Source organism: Zootoca vivipara, chromosome 1, assembly GCF_963506605.1.
Source record: "Zootoca vivipara chromosome 1, rZooViv1.1, whole genome shotgun sequence".
Taxonomy (NCBI): domain Eukaryota; kingdom Metazoa; phylum Chordata; class Lepidosauria; order Squamata; family Lacertidae; genus Zootoca; species Zootoca vivipara.
In genome coordinates this window covers 91,151,140-91,172,113 of record NC_083276.1, presented here as the reverse complement: position 1 = coordinate 91,172,113, position 20,974 = coordinate 91,151,140, and the positions used below count along the sequence as shown (strand labels likewise).

General features: G+C 40.8%; 1 protein-coding gene across 5 annotated transcripts in view; it reads left to right on the top strand.

The window, feature by feature from the left end:
* SEMA5B (semaphorin 5B) overlaps positions 1-20,974 on the top strand; it is a 358,202-nt gene that overhangs the window by 89,706 nt on the left and 247,522 nt on the right. For all 5 annotated transcript variants that reach the window (XM_060278773.1, XM_035128943.2, XM_035128952.2 and 2 more), the window contains one exon: positions 11,389-11,449. The gene's annotated coding sequence lies outside the window, so the exon portion shown is untranslated. The remainder of the gene's footprint in view (positions 1-11,388; positions 11,450-20,974) is intronic.

Genomic DNA, 20,974 nt, shown 5'->3' with positions numbered 1-20,974 from the left:
ATGTAAAATTGGCTTGTTGGCCTGGGATCTTGCCTTAGCAATTACACCTCCTGGTTCCGATGGATTTCTGTGTGTTCCTTGGCTCTTGGCTCACTTCTAATAACTCTGTATTGCTCACAATATTTTTTACAGTATTAGAGGGTATGTTATTTCATGGATGTAGAAAGGCAAATCGGCAAGACCGCTCTGACTTGAGAACACGTTAGGAGGAATGATTTAAAAAATCATTGGCAAAACCAGGAACAAACTCAAAGGTTTCTGCTGCCTATCTTCTGGAAAGAGATTAGCCTTTCTTAGAGCATCAAGATTTCTAAGAGCATAAGCATCATTTGAAAGATCACAGATCTAAAGATGTGGCTATGGATATGCAACTCTGATGTAGAGATATCAATAAGAGAATGAAAGAAAAGGATTTGACCTGAAATAACATGAAATAATAGTTCTCACTTTCAGCTCTACTGATGTCAAAGCTCTGTCTTCCTCATATTTTCTCCAGGGATCTGAATTTTCATCCTAAACTTCTAAATTACTCCAGCAGCTGTTTGGAAATTGTTTTCTATTCTAGCTGTCAGTCATTCCTGTACTCATCTTGATTATATTCTGTTCAGGCATCTGAGAATACTGCATAATCTTTCTTGATGGTACCCAGAGAAAACAATGTGAGCAGGGGGTGTATTTGGTAGTCTGACGGGCATTTTGGCTGGAGACACCAATCTGGCTAAAGACACGCATCATGCAGGAATTACTTTTATTTTCAGGCTACTTCCAAGCGACAAAACTCTCTTGGGGGGATATGCACAGTATGTTCATCTCCCAGGGCACATCCCCATCCCTCATTAGCATTAAAAATGTTAGTCTTCCATGAGCCGAAAGGAAAATGCCTCTCAGCACAGAAAACGCACTTGCTCCACAATGGAGTTCTCTGTATGATTCAGTCCTTTTTACAAAGGAGTGGAATTCCAAATAACTGAGCTCAAGGGAAGTGAAATTTGCTAGGACAAAGGCTGCTATTTGTGGATTGTTTAGCTCATGTTTATAAAGTCCCTCTCATAGTAACTGACCCACGGCTGATATTTTGTTGCAACAGTAGAGAAACCTTAGGTGCTCCTGATGGCTGCAAAAGTTCTTTGGATATGGTCTGATTTTACTTTTATTATTTTATGGCACTGGAATGAGTAGTTATGAGGCAGAACCTCTATTTTGCACAGCTGCCTCTCCTTCACGGGATTTCTAGTTGTGTCCCATTTTTCTATAATGCATTTTTTTTTTCTTTTGGTGCTTGACCTTTGAGAATAAATATTTCACATTTTGCAGAAATCCAAATGCTGCAATCAGAATAAAGCACGCAAATCCCAAACAGCTTGTGGCAAAATGCATGTATTATTAATTGAAGGTGCAAAAGTAAGTCTGTTTTCAAGAGATGACAGAACTCCTGCCTTCCCAAACTATTCTTCCATCTAATTGAATCAACTTTATCTTGTAAGTTGGACAAACTTGGAACGCTTTAGGAAAGGAAATGAAAAAGCTTGGGCTCCAGGGAGGAGGGCTTCTTCTAATTCTTGATTTAGTGTTGCAGTGCATTTAAACTCTATTGCAGATTAATCTAACCAATAGAATCTGAAGCCAGACAACTGTCCCTGCAGAATTCTGGCTTGGAGTCCTGAAAGGTAAGACTATCAAGAGCACAAAATGTAGGTCCAGTGCTGCAAATCCTCAGTCTTGTCTAAATAGTCCCACTGAAATTGTCAGAGAATTCCTCACACTTCAAACCTTCTTGGCTTTCATTTTCTTTCTCCTCCACAACTTTGTGTGTGAAATATCATTCTTCCTCCCTCCCCCCTTCCTTTGAATAGCAAGCTTTAGCTTTGCTCAGCATAAAGTAAGGGCTCTTCTTGATGGTTATCCAAATACACCAATATCTTTATTGAGAGGGATTCGTTTTGCCTGTCAAGTTCAGTTTATTATTATTACTACTATCTCTGACTTATGAGTTGACATCTTGGGGAAAACATGGTGCAAAGCAGAGTTTCTAAAACTTTCGGCAGCTGAGTTACACTCTCCCATCCTGGAGTTAAAATCGGTCTTTGTGTGAAGCATCTAAGTCATACCTTGTGTGTGTGTGTTATAAGGGAGGCATAGATGCCTGCTGTTCTACCAGACTTGGCAAGCCTATGAACTGGGATTTTGGTTCTTTGTCTTAGTGCCTCATCTCTTATGAGCATAATCATTATTTTGCTCACCGCATAGCACCATGGATAGCCTTAGTCCTTAGTCCTCTTTGAAGACATAATGCATGTGTCTACCCCTACCCCCTTATTATTTGAAGCAGGCAGTGAATGACTAAAGCTGCTCCACAGTTATGTATTTCCACTTAAATATACCGAACTTCTGGGGCCTGGATAGATCTGATATTTGGTCTCATAGTAGCTTAGTGGAAGAGTAACTGGTTTGCATGCAATGGTCCTTGGTTCAGCCCCTGGCATCTCTAAGTAGGTCCGGGAGAGAAGTCTTTCTGAAAACTTGGAGAGTTTCTGCCTGTCAGTGTAGACGATACTGAGTGTTCTGCCTTGGTACAAGGCAGCTTCTTATGTTGCCTTGTATTTCTACAGGATGTTTCATACATTATATGGCTGCCAATATGAATCTGACTACTAGTATACACTCAACAGAAAGTTGAAGCCAGTCCTGATTCCTTAATGAGTGCAACTATGGTACACAAGATTGAAAACATGTTTTTGTGCTTGCACTTTTTGAATCCACACTTTAATGTTACTGAATGTACAACACAAGATATAATGCTTGAAGTGACTCATTTTCTTTTGAATCCTATTGTTTTCATGCAAGCACAAGGAGAACAATTTGCCATGGATGCTATTTTGTATTGACCCCTATTCTCACTTTCAGAACTACCTTGAAGTATATATTTTTTTTAAAAAAAACAGCCTAACAAACAGTCATCCATAGTAATGAATTACCATATGGATACATCTTGTAAAGAGATTATCTCCATTCATTCTTCTTATAAAGTTCTCAGAAGGGAAAGCATCGTCCCAATGCACAGAAGCAATTTTTCTTTTCAATGGATCCTGTGACTCAAATCTAAAAACCTCTGTTCTCTGAGGAATGCTTTCCAAATGTTTACTTACTTCTTGATTCCTGATAGACAGTTTTTGTTTAAAAAAAAATCAGGTGAGCTGCTGCTTCTGAAAGTCATACTGCTTTATATTGTTTGAAAGATGGGTAGCACTGATTAACCTGCAGGATTAATATTGTTTCACCTTTTCTTCTTCAGATTTTCAGCTCTACCAATAGGCAAAGTAAGGCAGCTACATGAGGTGGCATATGCTGGGTAGGCATGTGCCGGGGTAGGAAGTGGTGGGTCATTCCACGTCATGTCGACGTAGTCATGCCACCCACCGTCTCAAGATTTTGATGAAACTTGGTGTACACCCTTCCCTTATGGTTGAAATAAACCCCCCTAATTTCCCTCCTCTATCTCAAACAGTTTTAATTTTATAGCACTTCAAAGTTTTGTGAAATCTGTGTTTCTGTCCCTCTTGAGATCCTCAGCCTTGTCTGCATTTTATTCCCCCCCCCCCATAACCAATGATCAGATCTCTTTGAAATTTTACACAGTTCATGATGAGTATTTCAGGCAAAAATACACCAGTACTCAAAAGATTTTATAAATGCCTAAAAAAATGTATAAATGTACTTTTTTGGTCGGAAAACTAGCGTGAGGGCACGGTGGAATTAAAAAATTTTGATGGTGAAAATTATTGCAAAGACATGCTCTTTTTCAACGGAGAATGAAATTTATGGGGTTTTTTTATTCCTTGTAAGAAAAATTTTACACTTTTTGGACATCGTGGGGGGAAAATGACTACTGGGTACAACTTCCCTACAATCCATAGCTGCAATAGAAAAATTAATGAAACAAAGTTGTTCATCATAAAAATTAACATATTATTGGTTAATATAAGTTTTTCCCGAAACACCAGTGTGCACCTCTCCCTTCACACTATACAAAGATGCTAAGGAAGACACCCGTGTGTTGTTGGAGCAACCATGACTGTACACAAAGCACAAAACAGCTCTAAGCTTCCATACTGGGCACAGTAAGACATAATATCTAAGTGGGTAGAATGGAGTATGGTCCTGCCTCTCCCCCCCCCCCTTTAAAAGAAAGCAAACGTGTTGGCTGTGAAATGATTAAAGGACTGGGGGTTTTAGGCAAGACTGCTGGCAAGATGGAACCATGTCCACCAAGCACCTTGGCATCTGACCTACTATTAATGCAACTGTTGATCATTCTACATTCTAAAATATGCCCTTGCTGAGCTTTTTGAGTAGATTAGCCAGCTAACTGACTGGTTGCTAGTTTCTCCAAGGAGGAGTAGGGCAACCAGGTTATCAGAATTATAGTGAATGCCCAAGGAAGGTATTAAGTTGGAAAGATGAAGGTTGTCCCTTTTAAGACAGGAAAAAGGGTCTTAGGGTGATATTTGTAGTGAATGGCTCTGATGGAGGAGCAAGCCCTCTCCCCATTTCAGCTCTGTCCTAGGCACAAATAAAAGAACTTGGTTTATGAGCGTAAGGTAAAATAAATCTTACCAAAAACTTAACTAGTGACTGGGGTGAGTTTTCTGATCAGTCAGATCATTTATTGTCTTCTGTGATGTTTTTATTGTGCCCATGCTTCTAATTGGATGTGGGGGGATTGGTTTTACACAGCATCCTCTTGCATAACTTGGCTACATGCCGCATAGCCTCCCTTGTGAAAAAGTGTTCCTCAAAAATGGCCAGAAAAATTCTTTTCAGTTGTGTTTCACATAAATAGAAGAATTGTTTTGGTTGTGCGATTCCTTTTCATTGCTCTTTTGCACAGATTAGCCATGTTTAGTAGTATGAAATTGTCACTTAATCAGTTCATCAGGGAGTTCTCTACTGCAGAAGTGACAGAATCAACGTGGAACCGTTTGACAGGGGGAAGGTTCCTAATGAGAGAAGAAGGTGGGGGGTAAAGGAGTTCTCTGACACTTTTATTTTGAAATATAACTAAGCGTGATTTATCTCCCTTTGCCAGTGTCTGCTACCAATGTTCAATTTACATTAATAGCTGTGGAAATGACAGTTTTTACTGTCATATGCATTGGCTTGTTATTAAGGCTATGCCTGATTTGACAGGACAATTTTTCTATTATTGTTATTACTCATAATACACACACACGCACACACATTTTACACATCAACTGCCTCATCTGATCACCTTTGGCATGTCAGACTAGTTAATTTACGCATAATCATATTTTGGGTTTTAATTCTCACAACATCAAACACCCACAAGGAGAAACAAATTAACACTTAACCAAGGATGGATTTAAGAAAAGGCAAAGCGAGCGAGAGAAAGAGAGAGAGAAAGAAATTATCATTTTACAACTGGGTGTCTGCTTGCATTCCTATTTTTGTGGATGAGTTATTTATTTATTTGAGAGCTACTGGCAATGATTGTCTTTGCTATCCAAATAAGTTTGCCTCAGTGGTATTTTTATTGTTCCTGTAATTGAGTGTGCTGAAGAAAAGGGCTCTCCCCAAGTTTACCACATCCGTTCTAGCCAAGTATAACATGGGTGTGATTTATGGGAAGACAACAACCTTGGATCTCATTCAATCACATCATCAGTTTTAAGCTGGCTGCCTAATAAGTAGCAGGCTTTCTCCTCCTCCCCCTTCACCCCCCTGGCCCCCTTATATGACTTTGTCTCCAGATGGTTTGGCGTGTTACCCAGCACGACGACAATACTTTTTCCATTTCTCATCACTTTTGTTGCACAAGCGTCTTTCTTGCTTTGTGTAAAAGTGTTACAAAGAAAGGGGTTTGGGGAGCCAAGACCTGTCTTTGGGCTTTCACTGGTATCTAAGGAACCGTCTCAGATACGCAGGCTAGAAAGCAAGGCGTTGTGTCAACTTATGTTTTATGCAAAGATGCCCATCCAATTCATGAAAAGTGCCGTAGAGTTCATAAGGAAGGTGACTTAGCTCCCAGTGTAAAATGGAACATTACTGCTTTTGGGGGGGAGGGGAAATAACACCAACTCATTTGCATATTTATTTATCTTTGTGATTTTTCTCCCACCACATAGCTTCAAAGAGGTGACTAAAAAGCCATAAAAGGAAATTCAAAAGATCAGATAAGACATACAACTCATTAGAAAAGCGTCTATAACAATTGATGGCACAAAAGCAGCAAAACAGATCCAATAATGTTTTGGTGGTCCCTGAGAAAAACCAATAGGTTTTCCAGATGCTTGCCAGGATTTGCTGGTTGTTACCAGTTGCTTAAATATTAATACAACATGGCCTATCAAACCTTTTTGGTTTAAGGCATATGTCAGAAAGTTTTTTCTGATGTTTAGTCGGAATCTCCTTTCTTGTAACTTGAAGCCATTGGTTTGGGTCCTAGCCTCTGGAGTAGGAGAAAAGAAGCTTGCTCAATCTTCCATGTGACAGACCTTTAGATATCTTTTCCAGGCTAAACATACTCAATTCTCTCGAGCGTTCCTCATAAGGCTTGGTTTCCAGACACTTGATCATCTTGGTTGCCCTTCTCTGCACACGTTCCAGCTTGTCAATATCCTCCTTAAATTGTGGCGTCCAGAACTGGACACAGGACTCAGGTGTGGTGTCACCAAGGCAAAATAGAGTGGTACTATTCCTTCCCTTGATCTGGACTCTACACTTCTGTTGATGCAGCCTAAAATAGCATTAGTTTTTTTGCAGCTGCATCATACTGTTGGCTGATGTTAAATTTGTGTTCTACTAAGACCCCTGGATCTTTTTCACGTATCCTACTGGCAAGCCAGGTGCCCCACCCCTCCAATCTTATATTTGTGCATCTGGTTATTCTTGCGTAGGTGCAGAACCTTACATTAGTCCCTATATCATTTTGGGAGTTTGCACCCAGTTCTCCAATCTGTTAGTCATCTTGAATCATGATTCTGACTTTGATGACATTGGCCACCCTTTCCAGTTTGGTGCCATCTGCAAATTTGAAGAGCATCCCCTCAATACCTTCATCTAAGTCATTTATAAAGATGTTGAACAACTGCTGGCCCAGGTCAGAACTCTGTGGTACCGCATGTGTCACTTTTTCCAGAATGATGAGGAACTGTTAGTGAGCATTCTCACTGGTATTCTCAGCTGGTTCAGTCAACCAGCTGTAGATCCACCTAAGTGACCTCGTCCAGCCCACATTTTACTAGCTTCTCTGCAAGAATATATTGAGGGACTTGGTCAAAAGTCTTACTGAAATCAAGATACACTATGTGCAAGGATTCCGCTGATCCACCAAGCTTGTAGCTTTATGAAGAAAAGAAGCACCCATGAATGTATGGCTGCAAAACATACCCATAGGGAGAGTGCTCTAACTAGAGCTGTGTTGCCAAAATACCCATGGTCTTTCTCTGCACAAGTGTTCTCTTTGAGATGGACATCGAAACCAGACATATAAAACCACTCTGAATTGTGCTTTTTCTTGAAAGCAGTGCACTTTTTCCTGTTTCTGGGGCCCTTAGTTTGCTTTAGGGGTGGGCAGAGATCACGACAGAGATTTTCAGAGCCATATGTTGCCATAGTTTTTTTTTTTACTGTTTTTCTCTTGAAGCTTCTCCTTTTCTCTAACCAGAAAGCAAAAAGTCACCGAGCCAGATGATGTTATTGCATTCAGTGGCACTTCACGATTATTCAATATTCAAATAGTAACAGTGAGAAACTGTGCGTGGGGTAGGGGATTATTCTACATTAGTAGGAGTGTTACAATCTGTTACTTTGGAAATAGTTCATTGCTGTTCGCCTAAATGTTGTGTCCCAAACCAATTAATGCTAAACCACTGAATAATTTCAGTGAATTCATCCCTCTTCTCATCCTTTGCTTATCTGGTATGTCTTTTGATGTTTCAAGCCAGAAACTGTCACATTTAAGTAAAATAATTTACTTAGTTGGCATAGTACTAGTAGTAGGAAGTAGGATGTATGACTGCTGGGGAATTTCCATATTATAAATGTTTAATAATAATACATCAGAACCTTGGTGTCTCTTGTCTGTCTGTCTTCTATAGCTGTTAGTTTGTAGAGCTTTCAAAAGAAAAGACCCAGATCCTATGGAAGGCTCTGGTGCACATCTGTGTTTCAACTGGGGCTTTCAGCACCTACCTGCAACACTTTGTGTATCATCAGACACACTGAGCTACATTTCTCAAAGGTGCTGCTTGGCTGTAATCAAAGCATTGCCGTTTGACTGAGCTACTCATGGGTCCATGGGCCAATTAATTCCACCAGGCCTTAAGCAGAGGAGGAAAATTTGTGGTCTCCAGATGTTTTGGACTTCATCTCTCATCTATCCCAGGCAACGATGACAGGAGATACACTTATGTGATATCTGGAGGGCCGCAAGTAAACAATATATGAGGGTCACCTTGTAGCCTATTTTATGAGCAACTTCTCTTGTTGTGAGAGGTTCTGCCCTCTTTTCATGCACATTTGGAATGTGACCTCATGTTCATCTTGGATTCCTCAACCTGCTTCTTCCGGACTTCTTGAACTTTGATCATTGCTTTTGGAACTTGACTTTCTGCCTGCCTTGGATTAAGCTATGTTCTGCTGGCTGCTTTGCCCTGGGCTAACCCAGTGCAGAGGAGGACCTTCAGTAATCCCAGCTTTCCTGAAGACACCCTAGAAAAATGCTGAAAGTGGGCATGATGTTGTTGGTTGCTGTTAGCATCTGTGTGCCTCAAGAGACAATGGACCTGCTGTGGCTCCAGAGTCTGGTAACTCATACTGCTGCCTCCTACATTGTTTTTGCTGAGTTAGCAGCACCAAAGGGATGTCTCTGTGGCGCAAGCCTGGGGAGGTGTGTATGGAGGCCCTGGGCTGCCCAGAGGACAAGACCTCCCTCTTGGCCTCGTTGGTGTGATCTAGAGTAAAGCAGAGGAATGCATTTGGCAGCGGCTTGGCTGCAGGAGTTGCTGGAAGGAGGTGTATGGTTCCAAAATTAAAAGTAGGTTGTATGTTGCAGACTCTGGTTGGAAGGTAGACGTTGACTCTGCAAAGACTGAAGGCTCCAGAATTTATTAATGTCTTGTATTCCACCCAGGGATATGTTCGAAAACTGATGTAACACTTAAACTGCTGTGGAAAGGAACAAGAAACATTTTTTGGGGAGATGAACAGTCCACAAAAGTAATGTTCATTAATAGACACATTTTTGCTGTCAAGCATAATTCAAGGTGATTAAAGTTCAAATTGCCTGTTTACCAAGTGGGCCTTCTCCCTGCTTTGGGGGATTTGTGGATGGAGGAGTTTCCCAAGATACTTTTGCTACCCTAATTCTGCAATTTTTGTTCTCAGGAAACTGGCATACGCCCATATCTAGGTGCTACTCGACATCAGCTAAGACATTTTATTTAAATTGCCCTTTGGACAATGATGAACCCTACTCTGTTTCATCTGCTTTGTATAGGAATTGTTTAAACTGCAAGTTTGTTTTGTTCACATTGTACAGTTCTATTGATGTGAGCACCTTGTGGTAGGTAAACTGCCTGAGAGAGCAAGCACAATTATAGACTCACAGAAAATTACAGCAGCTTCTCTGCACTTCAGGCTTGTATCCATATCAAAGAGTCAGCAGAATCATGCGATGCTTAAAGTGCAGGTGGAAAGTTTTACATTCTAAAAGTTCCCCTGTGTGAAGAAAACCAAAACAAAACCTGTTCATAGAAAAATAGCGCACTAGGGACCAGCCTAGGCTAGAACCTTTCTTTTCCTGAAGCAAACTTTCTGTGGGCAGGGAATTTTTGGTGTGGGTCAACATTCAGGTGTGCTGTCCCATCCCACATCCCCCAACCTTGATTCTAATACTCTGTTCTCCAAGTACAATCTCATTCGAAAAATTGGAGGCCCTTGGTAAACTGAGCCGCAACGCAGGCTGTGTTTGCTCCTTGAATGGTCATCAGGGAGTTTCACATTTTTCTCAGATTTGTTTATTCCATAAGATTATTTGCCAAGTGCTTTGAATCACCGTTGAGAACGCGATGAAATTCTAAATGAGCTGTGTTTGGTTGAGTTGGATACAATACAAAGGTCACATATGTTTCTGTTTCCTGTGTGGAGGAAGATAACTCTCTAAGAATTAGATGTTGAGAATGAATGTGCATGTTAACTAATTTGTATTTGTCTGCAGAACAAACCACGGCATGTAACCACAGTTTGATGTGTGCTAGAAACTTTCCAGCAAGTAACATGTTGGCCAAAAGCTAGAACAGCAAGCTTCCAAATGAATTGAGCTTATTTCTTATGGTCTGTTCTGCACAGTCCTTCAGATAAGAATCCCAGAACTCACATTTTATCTGGGCTGGGGGGAGCCAGTGGCCCTCTATATGATGATGGCCTCTCAACTCCTTTTAGCCCCAGCCAACAATGGCCATAAAATGGGGGTGGCTGGAGATGTAACCGCCCCGCAACATCTGGAAGGCCACAGGGTCCCCACCTTTGATTGAAATGTTCAAACAACAGTCTGCAGTGTGCGATATAAAGTCTCTTGCATCCTAGGAAATTTAGTATGTAGGATTGTGGATTTTATAGTTCCATACAGGAACACAGTAACCCTAGGTCTGCAAGAGTTCTTATAGGCAGGGATAATTATCTCATGGTACCTATTTCTGTTGAACCCTGAGAGAAGAGACGGAAGAACATAGACACAGCGATAGAGGAAGTTCTAACGTGTTTTCCCTAGTCTGTGAAGTTTCCTCGTGTTGTGTGTGTGAAGTCAAAGCAAAATTAATACAGAATTGGAAATGAGTGTCTGGAAATACTTTACTGGATAAAGGGAAACTTCCTAGAAACTTACAGATAACTGGCTTTTATTGTGTATCTGTGATTTATAAATTCCAAGACATTCCCCCTGTTTACCAGGAACCTATTTTGCAATACCGGTACTTGTCCCTGGTACAAAAGAAATTTGCTCCCATTTTGCTTTTGAGGGTTTTTTGGGGGGGTGCCTTTTTAAAAAACATGTTGTTCTGTGCATTTTTGCAGTAGAGTTGTCATTTCCCCATGTTCCAGCTTCCTCTGTTCTGAGGTTAAACTTGTGCGTTAAAGGTGGAGACATCTTGGCTGTAGACTGTTTGGCATGCTTCAGCGCCAAGACACCATGCAACACACCATCAGGAAGTGACAGTTGATTGAAGAATGGCTAAGCTTTCAGAATAGAATTGTGTCTCTGTTTCCATTTGCTAAATGTTGGAGGAGAATGACATAACATCCAATACATTTTTACTCTGTTCTGCTATTTTTAGCATTACTTATTTTCGTTGTGCTTTTCTTTTCTTGCAGGTTGCAACAGGATTACAAGAGAGCACGGACCTCGAAATGACATGCTAGTGATGCAAAGGCAGTGAGTATTTTGAGAAAACCAGTTTTCTATTTTTAAAACTGTAATGACACCCTTTCTAGATTTTGACTTCTGTTTCCAAATCCTTTGACTTAGGCTCTGTCTAGATGGCAGTTTCTTCCACAGATGGTTTGCTGTTACAGCAAGAAACCTGAAGCAGTGGAGAAGAACCCAAATAAGAGCATCTCATTCATGGGGGTGGGGGTGGGGGTGGTAAAGTTTGTGCTTTTGCACTGTGTCATTCATAAACACATCCTCCTAGGACTGCTATTGTGTGAACTGGGAGGGATTAGCACAGAAATCTATTTGGTTTCAATTTAGCTGTAGAGATGTCTCATATGTTTCATTGTAAGGGGCTGCCTGAGACAGACAAGATCTCTTCCTTCTCTCTCACCCCCCCCCCCGTGTTTCACCGAAAATAAGCCATACCCCGAAAATAAGCCATACCCCGAAAATAAGCCATAGTGATAGGCAGTTTAACATTGTAGGTTAAACTGTACCATAATTAATAAAAATAATAAGACATCCCCTGAAAATAAGCCACCGTGTTTTTTTTATAGGAAAAATAAATATAAGACGGTGTCTTATTTTTGGAGAAACACGGTAGAAGTTTCTTAGATTGGCTGCTTTATCTGAGGACAGCAGGTTAGCTGTATCCTCCCAAAGAAAGGAACACATGCCATCTCTCAGCATTTGCCACCTGAAGCTGTCTCCTTACTGCTTAATTGTAGGGCTGGCCCTATTCATTGTGTCTCACACCTTCCTACTTACTCTCTTGTGCAATCTTGCATGCAATTAAAAGGCTCTGTTTGGAACCAGTGATAGGCAGTGGAATTTTTCTATGACCACATGATATCTACCAGTAAAGGACATAGTCATGTGATCAATGTATCCAAATGACTGACTCTTCCCAGGGTTCATGCACAGTTATTAAATGGATGCTGAGGACCCAAATCATGGATTGTATGTGAACAGAGCATCAGACATGCTCTTTCTTCAGTGTCATCCCTTTTAAATAGGAACCAGTGAAGGCGGTGAAGGTCCTGTGTGAGTGTCTGGAGGTGGTTGGAGGATGGATGGCAGCTAACAGATTAAGGTTGAATCCTGACAAAACAGAAGTACTGTTTTTAGGGGGACAGGGGTTGGGCAGGTGTGGATGGTTCCCGGTCCTGAATGGGGTAACTGTGCCCCTGAAGGACCAGGTGTGGACTCACAGCTGTCCATGGAGGTGCAGGTCAATCCTGTGTCCAGGGCAGCTGTCTGGTACAGCTCCAGCTGGTACACAGGCTGAGACCCTACTGTTGCAGTAAGATGCCTCACCACTACATTATAGAAATTGAGTAGGATTTAATTAATGCTGCTATTCATAGCAAGTGCCTCATTAAGTCAGGTAGGGTCGAGAATACTTACATGGCTGCTCAGTGATATCTTATGGGCTGTCCTTGGAGTTTTATGTAATCCAAAGCTTGGATATATTATAATATTTGGTTTGGTTTTGAATGTAGTTTGTGTTTCTCATTGGCTTATTAAATTTTCATTGAATTTGACAAGTTTAATTTGTCGTTACCTACCCTTGGCTTTTGGAATGTAGGTGGGGCTATCCGTTTAGATAACCAATTAATAAATCACCCCCTCTCCAATTAATATGCATGAATTAAGTGGTTGATTATATATTTTAGTCAGTTTACCCCCCAGTGTGTTTTACTGTGCTGCTTACTTAATGTACTCATTGGATCTCTATTTAGTTCGCTCAGGAACTCAGTACAGTCAATATCTTGTAATGAAAAACCCATCGATTCCACCTTTTATTTCAGTCCCAGTTGATGGCTTTCATCAGGCACTATCAGATAACTCAATCACTGGCCCATTGAAAATTGTGCTTTAATCAATGGGTGAGACCATTTTGCTTAAGGGAGACTTTGGGAAAAGTCACAAGGAATGAACACAATAGGAGGAGAACTGGAAATACAAATAATGCTGTAATTGAATCCTTTTGCCAGCATTTCAGACCTTGTGTTGATTTTTATTGTTTCCCCAGAGTAATATACTAATTCCTCAGCCACTTCCACAGTTAAGTAGAAACTGAAGTCATGATCATTCTTGCAGATGCTTCACTTGTAAGAGTGCCTATTGTCTACATCCAGAGAAGGAGTGATTTTTTCAGGTCTTGATCGTTTCAGAAGCCATGTGCTTGGGAAGATTGGGCTTATTTTGTAGTCACTCTCAGCACACAGTAATTTGGCTACTCCTGTCTGAATCAGTGTCTTACACCACCATATGACGCACATTCATCTTGACTATGATACCAAATGTTAATTATACCTACTCATTGAAATCAATGAAGTTATGTCCTTTGAGTTCAGTGCATCTATCCTGAGTTTTACTTAGTCTGATACTCAGTTTCTTCAGTTACTGGAGATTACAATACTTTTGAAGGAAGAAAAAGAGTAATTCTCAATGACAGTGTCGCAGCTGTGGAAATCCTTCCCTACTGAGATCAGACTGTCCCCCACATTATAACTGTCCAGATGGCAACTCAGTACTATTTGTTCAAACAGGCCTATAGAGCACAGTAAGAGTGACATCATTTGTATTTTTCTTTGGACTTGTATTTGTATTTAATACTCACTTCTGATGTACTTTTATTTTGCTTTTAATACTGTGTCTTTGCTGTTAGCTGCTCTGGGTTCTCATGAGAATAATGGTGAGATATAAGGAATAATGCAATTACTTGCAGCAAGTTTTGTCAGGTAAAAGCCAGAAATATAAACATGTTGGAACATTTTCATTGGTGGGGCTAAAAGCAACTTCGGGTTGGCATGGATAGTCTGTGGCCACCAAGGGCAGGATTTTGCAAGTCAGGCTTACAGTGACATTTTAAAATGTTGTGATGATGGTACTCCCAAACTTTGTTTCTTTTCCAAGTGTAGAGATCTAAAGATGGTCTTGTATTGATAAACACTGCTTTCCAGACATTAGTTATTCATATTTATGCCCCACATAACTTCATGTCCATGGAAACACATGGTTGGGGTTTTTTATTTGTTTTTTTGATAAACGGAGGTGGTTGGAGTGTTTTGAATGGTTCGCAGAACACTGAGATATAGAAAACTCTGCTGTATAATGGAATAGCAGGAGGTGGTAAGAATTTAAGTTTTTATCCAATGGTATTTGTCTAGTGATGGAAAACCCTTCAGTCCAATGTGACTTCCGTCATTGGATCCAGGAAGGAAAGTGATGTTTTGCATATTCCTTCTACACCCGCACCTTCCCCCCCCCCCTCTTCAGCCTGTACTTGAGGGTTGTGGGACAGCATGGAAAATGGTGTGGTAGGCTTCTAATGTGGAGGTGAATTGGCTAAAATAGTCTCCCTCCTGGTTCTGCTGATGGGAGCCTCTGCTGGATCAAAGAGCTTTTCGCCAGCAGAAGGACACCACTGAATACAACTCATTGTACAGTGGCACCTTGACTTCCGAATGCCTCGACTTCCGAAGGTTTCGACTTATGAAGTCGGCAAACCTGGAAGTATTTTCACCATGCGCGCGTTCTGCGCAGAAGCGGCGTGTGCGGTCTGCGCTTGCGCAAAGCGCAAAATCGCGCTTCGCGCATGTGGAAAATGGACGCTTCAACATCAGCGCCGCGGAATGGATCGCCTTTGTAAGTCAAGGTACCACTGTATATGCACAGAATTTGATCCACAATCATTCTCTGACACCTACTTCCTAAGTAAAATAACAACTGAGGTAATTACAACATTTGCTAAATTGATATCTACTGTTCCATATGTATCACAATTATCTTTTAATCTGTATGTGTGATTACTTAAACAAAACACAAGCTTCTAAATGAATATTCATTAAATACACCCTATGGCTCATTTCCCTGATGGGTATTTTAAAGATTATACACTCAAAACATTTTTAAAAGCACAAAAATTACTTGCCCCGTGGAATCAAAACAAGTAAAGTTTGGGCCTTTTCTCAAACAGAAACCCATTTCTGGTTTTAATACCACATTGTATGGGGGAAATTATTAATAAAATAGACTTGGTTGTGGTTTATACATGGTAAAGGAGGAAGGGGAATGAAATGGTAGGGAATCACAATATCATATGTTGCTGTTTTTGGAAAGTATGTTTTCCTCCTTCAGATAAATTTGTACCAGAAACTACAGATTAAATCAGAATTACATTGGCATGGCTAACATAGATAGAACTACAGTATATGGGAATCAGTGCCATACAAATAACTCTAGTTGATCCTTGGAACTGTAGAGCAGCTGCTTTGAGGGTCTTTTTGTGCCATAATATCCCCATCCTATAAATTGAATGTGTGAACTGGCCGTTACTTCACTAACAAATGGTGAGTTGTAACTGATGTATAACAGCCCATCAGAACACTTTTTATACAACCAGTAAGAATTCTTAAAATATATTTACTTGAAAGGTCAACTCTGTGCCATTTACTAGAAGAGTAAGTCATTGAATAATATTTTATGAGTCTCTAAAGATTTGGAGGAATTGAAGACTACTCATTATTTTCCAAGATGTATTTTTAAAGCAAGAATCAAGGAAATCCTAACCTATCCTAAACATTTCAGTGTTTATTTAAGATGTGCGTACATGGGTTTGAACTACATCTTCAGTTGTGTAAGCTATACATTTACACACACACACACAAAGGGAGTAGATGATAAACCCTGATGATAAAATTATGATTTTTTAAAAAAGAAATAGTGCAAAACTTGCTTATTGGAAAGAAAATGCTGTTGCAATTCACAGATGTTTAGTTTTTAAAGGAGCTTTTTTTTTTTGAGAGAGAGAGAGAGAGAGAGAGAGAGAGAGAGAGAGAGAGAGAGGCAATTACTGGAGCCAAATCACATCCCTGCATTTTTAGGCACTGTCCTATTGTCTCAGAATAATCAAAGTTGTGAAAAAATGACTTTTTCTGATATTGATGAAGCTTTAGAAGGATCTGGCAATCACTGCAGTCAGAACTACACGAGATAAAGTACAGTCATACCTTGGTTTGAATATTTTCAGTTTAAGTGCTCCGCAGACCCGTCTGGAACAGATTATTCCACTTTCCATTACTTTCAATGGGAAAGTTGGCTTCAGGTTAAGTGTGCTTCAGTTTAAGTACGGACTTCTGGAACCAATAACACTCATACCTCGGGTTAAGTTCGCTTCAGGTTGAGTACTCTGTGGACCCGTCTGGAACGGATTAATCCACTTTCCATTACTTTCAATGGGAAAGTTTGCTTCAGGTTAAATACGCTTCAGGTTAAGTACAGACTTCCAGAACCAATTGTGTTTGTAAACCGAGGTACCACTGTAAAGCAGTCTGCAGTGCAGATGTTGCTGGCTGTTGTGGATAAAAGCCAGTAATAGGCTCTTCAACTAAACAGGGTTGTAGGTGACATCAAGTATCCCCCCCCCCTCCTTTTAAGTTATGCAGCTGAGGGCTGAGCCAGAACTGGGGGATTACTTAAAAAAATACTTCACCCTCTATGAGGAAACTGTGGGAAATTGTCGTGAAACACAGATAGCAAGCTGAGGGCTAGTTAATGCATGAAGAGGTTGTTGTTGTTGTTGTTTAGTCGTTTAGTCGTGTCCGACTCTTCGTGACCCCATGGACCAGAGCACGCCAGGCACTCCTGTCTTGCACTGCCTCCCGCAGTTTGGTCAAACTCATGTTCGTAGCTTCGAGAACACTGTCCAACCATCTTGTCCTCTGTCGTCCCCTTCTCCTAGTGCCCTCAATCTTTCCCAACATCAGGGTCTTTTCCAAGGATTCTTCTCTTCTCATGAGGTGGCCAAAGTATTGGAGCCTCAGCTTCACGATCTGTCCTTCCAGGGAGCACTCAGGGCTGATTTCCTTAAGAATGGATAGGTTTGATCTTCTTGCAGTCCATGGGACTCTCAAGAGTCTCCTCCAGCACCATAATTCAAAAGCATCAATTCTTCGGCGATCAGCCTTCTTTATGGTCCAACTCTCACTTCCATACATCACTACTGGGAAAACCATAGCTTTAACTATACGGACCTTTGTCGGCAAGGTGATGTCTCTGCTTTTTAAGATGCTGTCTAGGTTTGTCATTGCTTTTCTCCCAAGAAGCAGGCGTCTTTTAATTTCGTGACTGCTGTCACCATCTGCAGTGATCAAGGAACCCAAGAAAGTAAAATCTCTCACTGCCTCCATTTCTTCCCCTTCTATTTGCCAGGAGGTGATGGGGACCAGTGGCCATGATCTTGGTTTTTTTGATGTTGAGCTTCAGACCATATTTTGCGCTCTCCTCTTTCACCCTCATTAAAAGGTTCTTTAATTCCTCCTCGCTTTCTGCCATCAAGGTTGTGTCATCTGCATATCTGAGGTTGTTGATATTTCTTCCAGCAATCTTAATTCCGGCTTGGGATTCATCTAGTCCAGCCTTTCGCATGATGAATTCTGCATATAAGTTAAATAAGCAGGGAGACAATATACAACCTTGTCGTACTCCTTTCCCAATTTTGAACCAATCAGTTGTTCCATATCCAGTTCTAACTGGATGGATCCCTTCATGGATCAATGCCTTGTCGTGGCGAAGGGGCTTGAATAACTCAGAGAAGCTATGAGCTATGCCATGCAGGGCCACCCAAGATGGACAGGTCATAGTGGAGAGTTTTGACTAAACGTGATCCACCTGGAGAAGGAACTGGCAAGCCACTCCAGTAACCCTGCCAAGAAAACTCCATGGACAAAGACAACAGGCATGAAGAGGTTAAGAGCATATAATTGTATTCCTATACTCAGCTAGGTCATGCCTCTCACCTAGAAGGAAGGAAGTATCCTCCTTTGTTCATTTTCTTTCATCATGTGATGTGCTTGCTTGCTTTTAGCTCAGACTGCATACTTAGAGGTATTTCAATATACAGGCGAAACTCGGAAAATTAGACTATCGTCAACAAGTGCATTTATTAAGAAAATAAATAAATAATAAGTTGCATTACTGAAATAAATGCACTTTTCAACGGTATTCTAATTTTCCGAGTTTCACCTGTATTTTGTATCCCAAGTTTTCTGCCTGTGTTTATGTTCTGTTGCATGGATAAATGCATGAAGCTGACCTTTGGAACTTTGTAAGTAAAACATTTTTCATCTTACTAAGGTGTGTGGTCTGTTCAATGCTAAGAAGGGTAGGATCAGGGAAACTGGTAATGGGGAAAATGTGATATTAAAAGCTTTAACGGCCTAAATCACACTGCTCCCTGCTTTTGTGACTTTTTAACTCTGCTGGGGGTTCTCCCTTGCTGGAGAATGTGTTTAGCCCAGGCACCCCCAAACTGCGGCCCTCCAGATGTTTTGGCCTACAACTCCCATGATCCCTAGCTAACAGGACCAGTGGTCGGGGAAGATGGGAATTGTAGTCCAAAACATCTGGAGGGCCGAAGTTTGGGGATGCCTGGTTTAGCCCCACACTTTGGCTCTAGGGATCCAGCCAGTTCTTTTATTAATTATCCCATATGTGTGATATCTATCTATCTCTATCTATCTATCATCTATCTATCTATCTATCTATCTATCTATCTATCTATCTATCTATCTATCTATCTACTTCACAGAAAAACACTTTACCTCATTTTGGTAATCTTTTAGGGATCACACAAATAAGTGAAAAATTTCACATCTGGAGTACTTTTATATAAAGTCCTAAGTTTTAATTATGTTCTGGTCTGCCATTATGTGATATTTGATCATTAGAGTAAGGCGAATTCACACCTGCATGTTTAGTCTTTTGATGACTGCTACATCAAATGCTGATTTTTCTTTCTCTTCAGCTACGGTTGCAGAGCAAACCCAGATAGAGCTTCTGTATCACTTGACATCAGCACAGACAGCATAATACTTTTCTGTGGAGAAAATTCACAATTCAGAATTCACAAGTTGAATTATGTACATGAATGTGTGAATCAGCTTTTAGTAGCTTTGTTACTCTGTGACTCTGCTATTAAATTCTTATTTTTAGTCACTTTTATGCCCCATCCCAGGACACAGATTTTTCCTGCTGTCTGTTTTCAGATGCAACAGGCCATACAAGGTTTGTGTACCATTAAACCACTCAAGATTTTGTTTTTCCTGATCTGTGCGTAGTAACATCATTAACACAGGCAAATTACCACACTTCATTGTACTGTCTCCATGGTACATTAAAAGCCTTTCCTCATTGGTAAAATTGGCCTATTCTTCTGTAAAATGAGGTGTCCATTGGCAGTTCTTTGGCAAGTTGCACAGACTGTTAAATGAAAGGGAAAGTGACTTAATGTGGGAAAAGAAATTAAATGTGACAAGTGCAAAGGAAGATATCAGAGAACTGATGACTAAAGTATCCACTTATTCCTGTGAGTGTGTGCAGGCATGCTCACGCAAACACACACACACAGACACGAGTATATTTGTTTTATTGATGATATTTCCATTGGGAATAATTAATGCATTTGCCAGACATTTTGGGAGAAATGTTTATATGAACTAAGCATTCTTTTAATTTCTAGATTTGGTCTCTCCCCCCCCCCCCCCGGTAGCTAGTTGTTTATTTTTATAGCCCTGTAAATAGCTACCTTAGCTTTGTGCTTAGGGGCTGGCCCAGCCCTGGAAAGTGTTGCTGCATTTTACAAATAGTTTTTCCAGTTTTTCAATACCCTGGGATATTGGTCTCCATCCATGAGCTAAAAGAAATGTGTCCCCCCCACCCTTCTCTGCTACACTTCAGCTGCAGATGTTTTGAGAACTGCTGGGTGAAAAGTGATAACTCAGCCCATCACCTGTGAGCCCCAAGTGATTTCATGGAGAAATTGGCAAGAGAAGGCTTTCCGAGTTAATCAGCAATGTCACACATACAGGTGTGAGCAAGCAATCCTGCAAAAAGATCTAAGTAAGAGAAAGCTTTGAGTAGTTTAGTGGCAATTGAAGGCTTCTCAGAAAAGATAGCTGAATGCTCCCTGATCTGGCTGTGGTCCATATGCATGTGAATGCAGGCTTCTGCTTGTGTATCAAAAGCTGGATGGGGAATTGGTTGCACCATGTGAGATTCCCCAAACCAGCCCAACAGCCAGGGTTGTGCACATGGCCCTATTTGAGAAGTTGAACTGCCAACTGGCTCTTTGGAAGGGTGTGTTGTGTGTGCTCAACAGCTGGTTGAGGGTTTATAGCCTTAGAAAGCTATCCTCTAGAGTTGCCCGAATGTTCTCATGTTCCTATTTTTTTTTGGTCTTAATTCATGTTCGAGGGGAACCAGTAGTAGTGGTTTAAAACAACAACGCAAAAACAAAACCTTTAATTGTGAGAGGGTTTACCTTTTTAAATCCTGCTGACTTCTATATTTGCACCAACTGTTCCTGCTTCAGCGTTGCTTTTTCCTTCTAATTACTATGTTCTCTTCCTGGATTAGTCATGTGGGTGCTCCCTGTAAAATTAGGGATCATGCAGTAAATGGGACGACAACATGATGCTGTGCAACCATTCATGTTTGTTTGTGCTGAGTTCAGTGAGG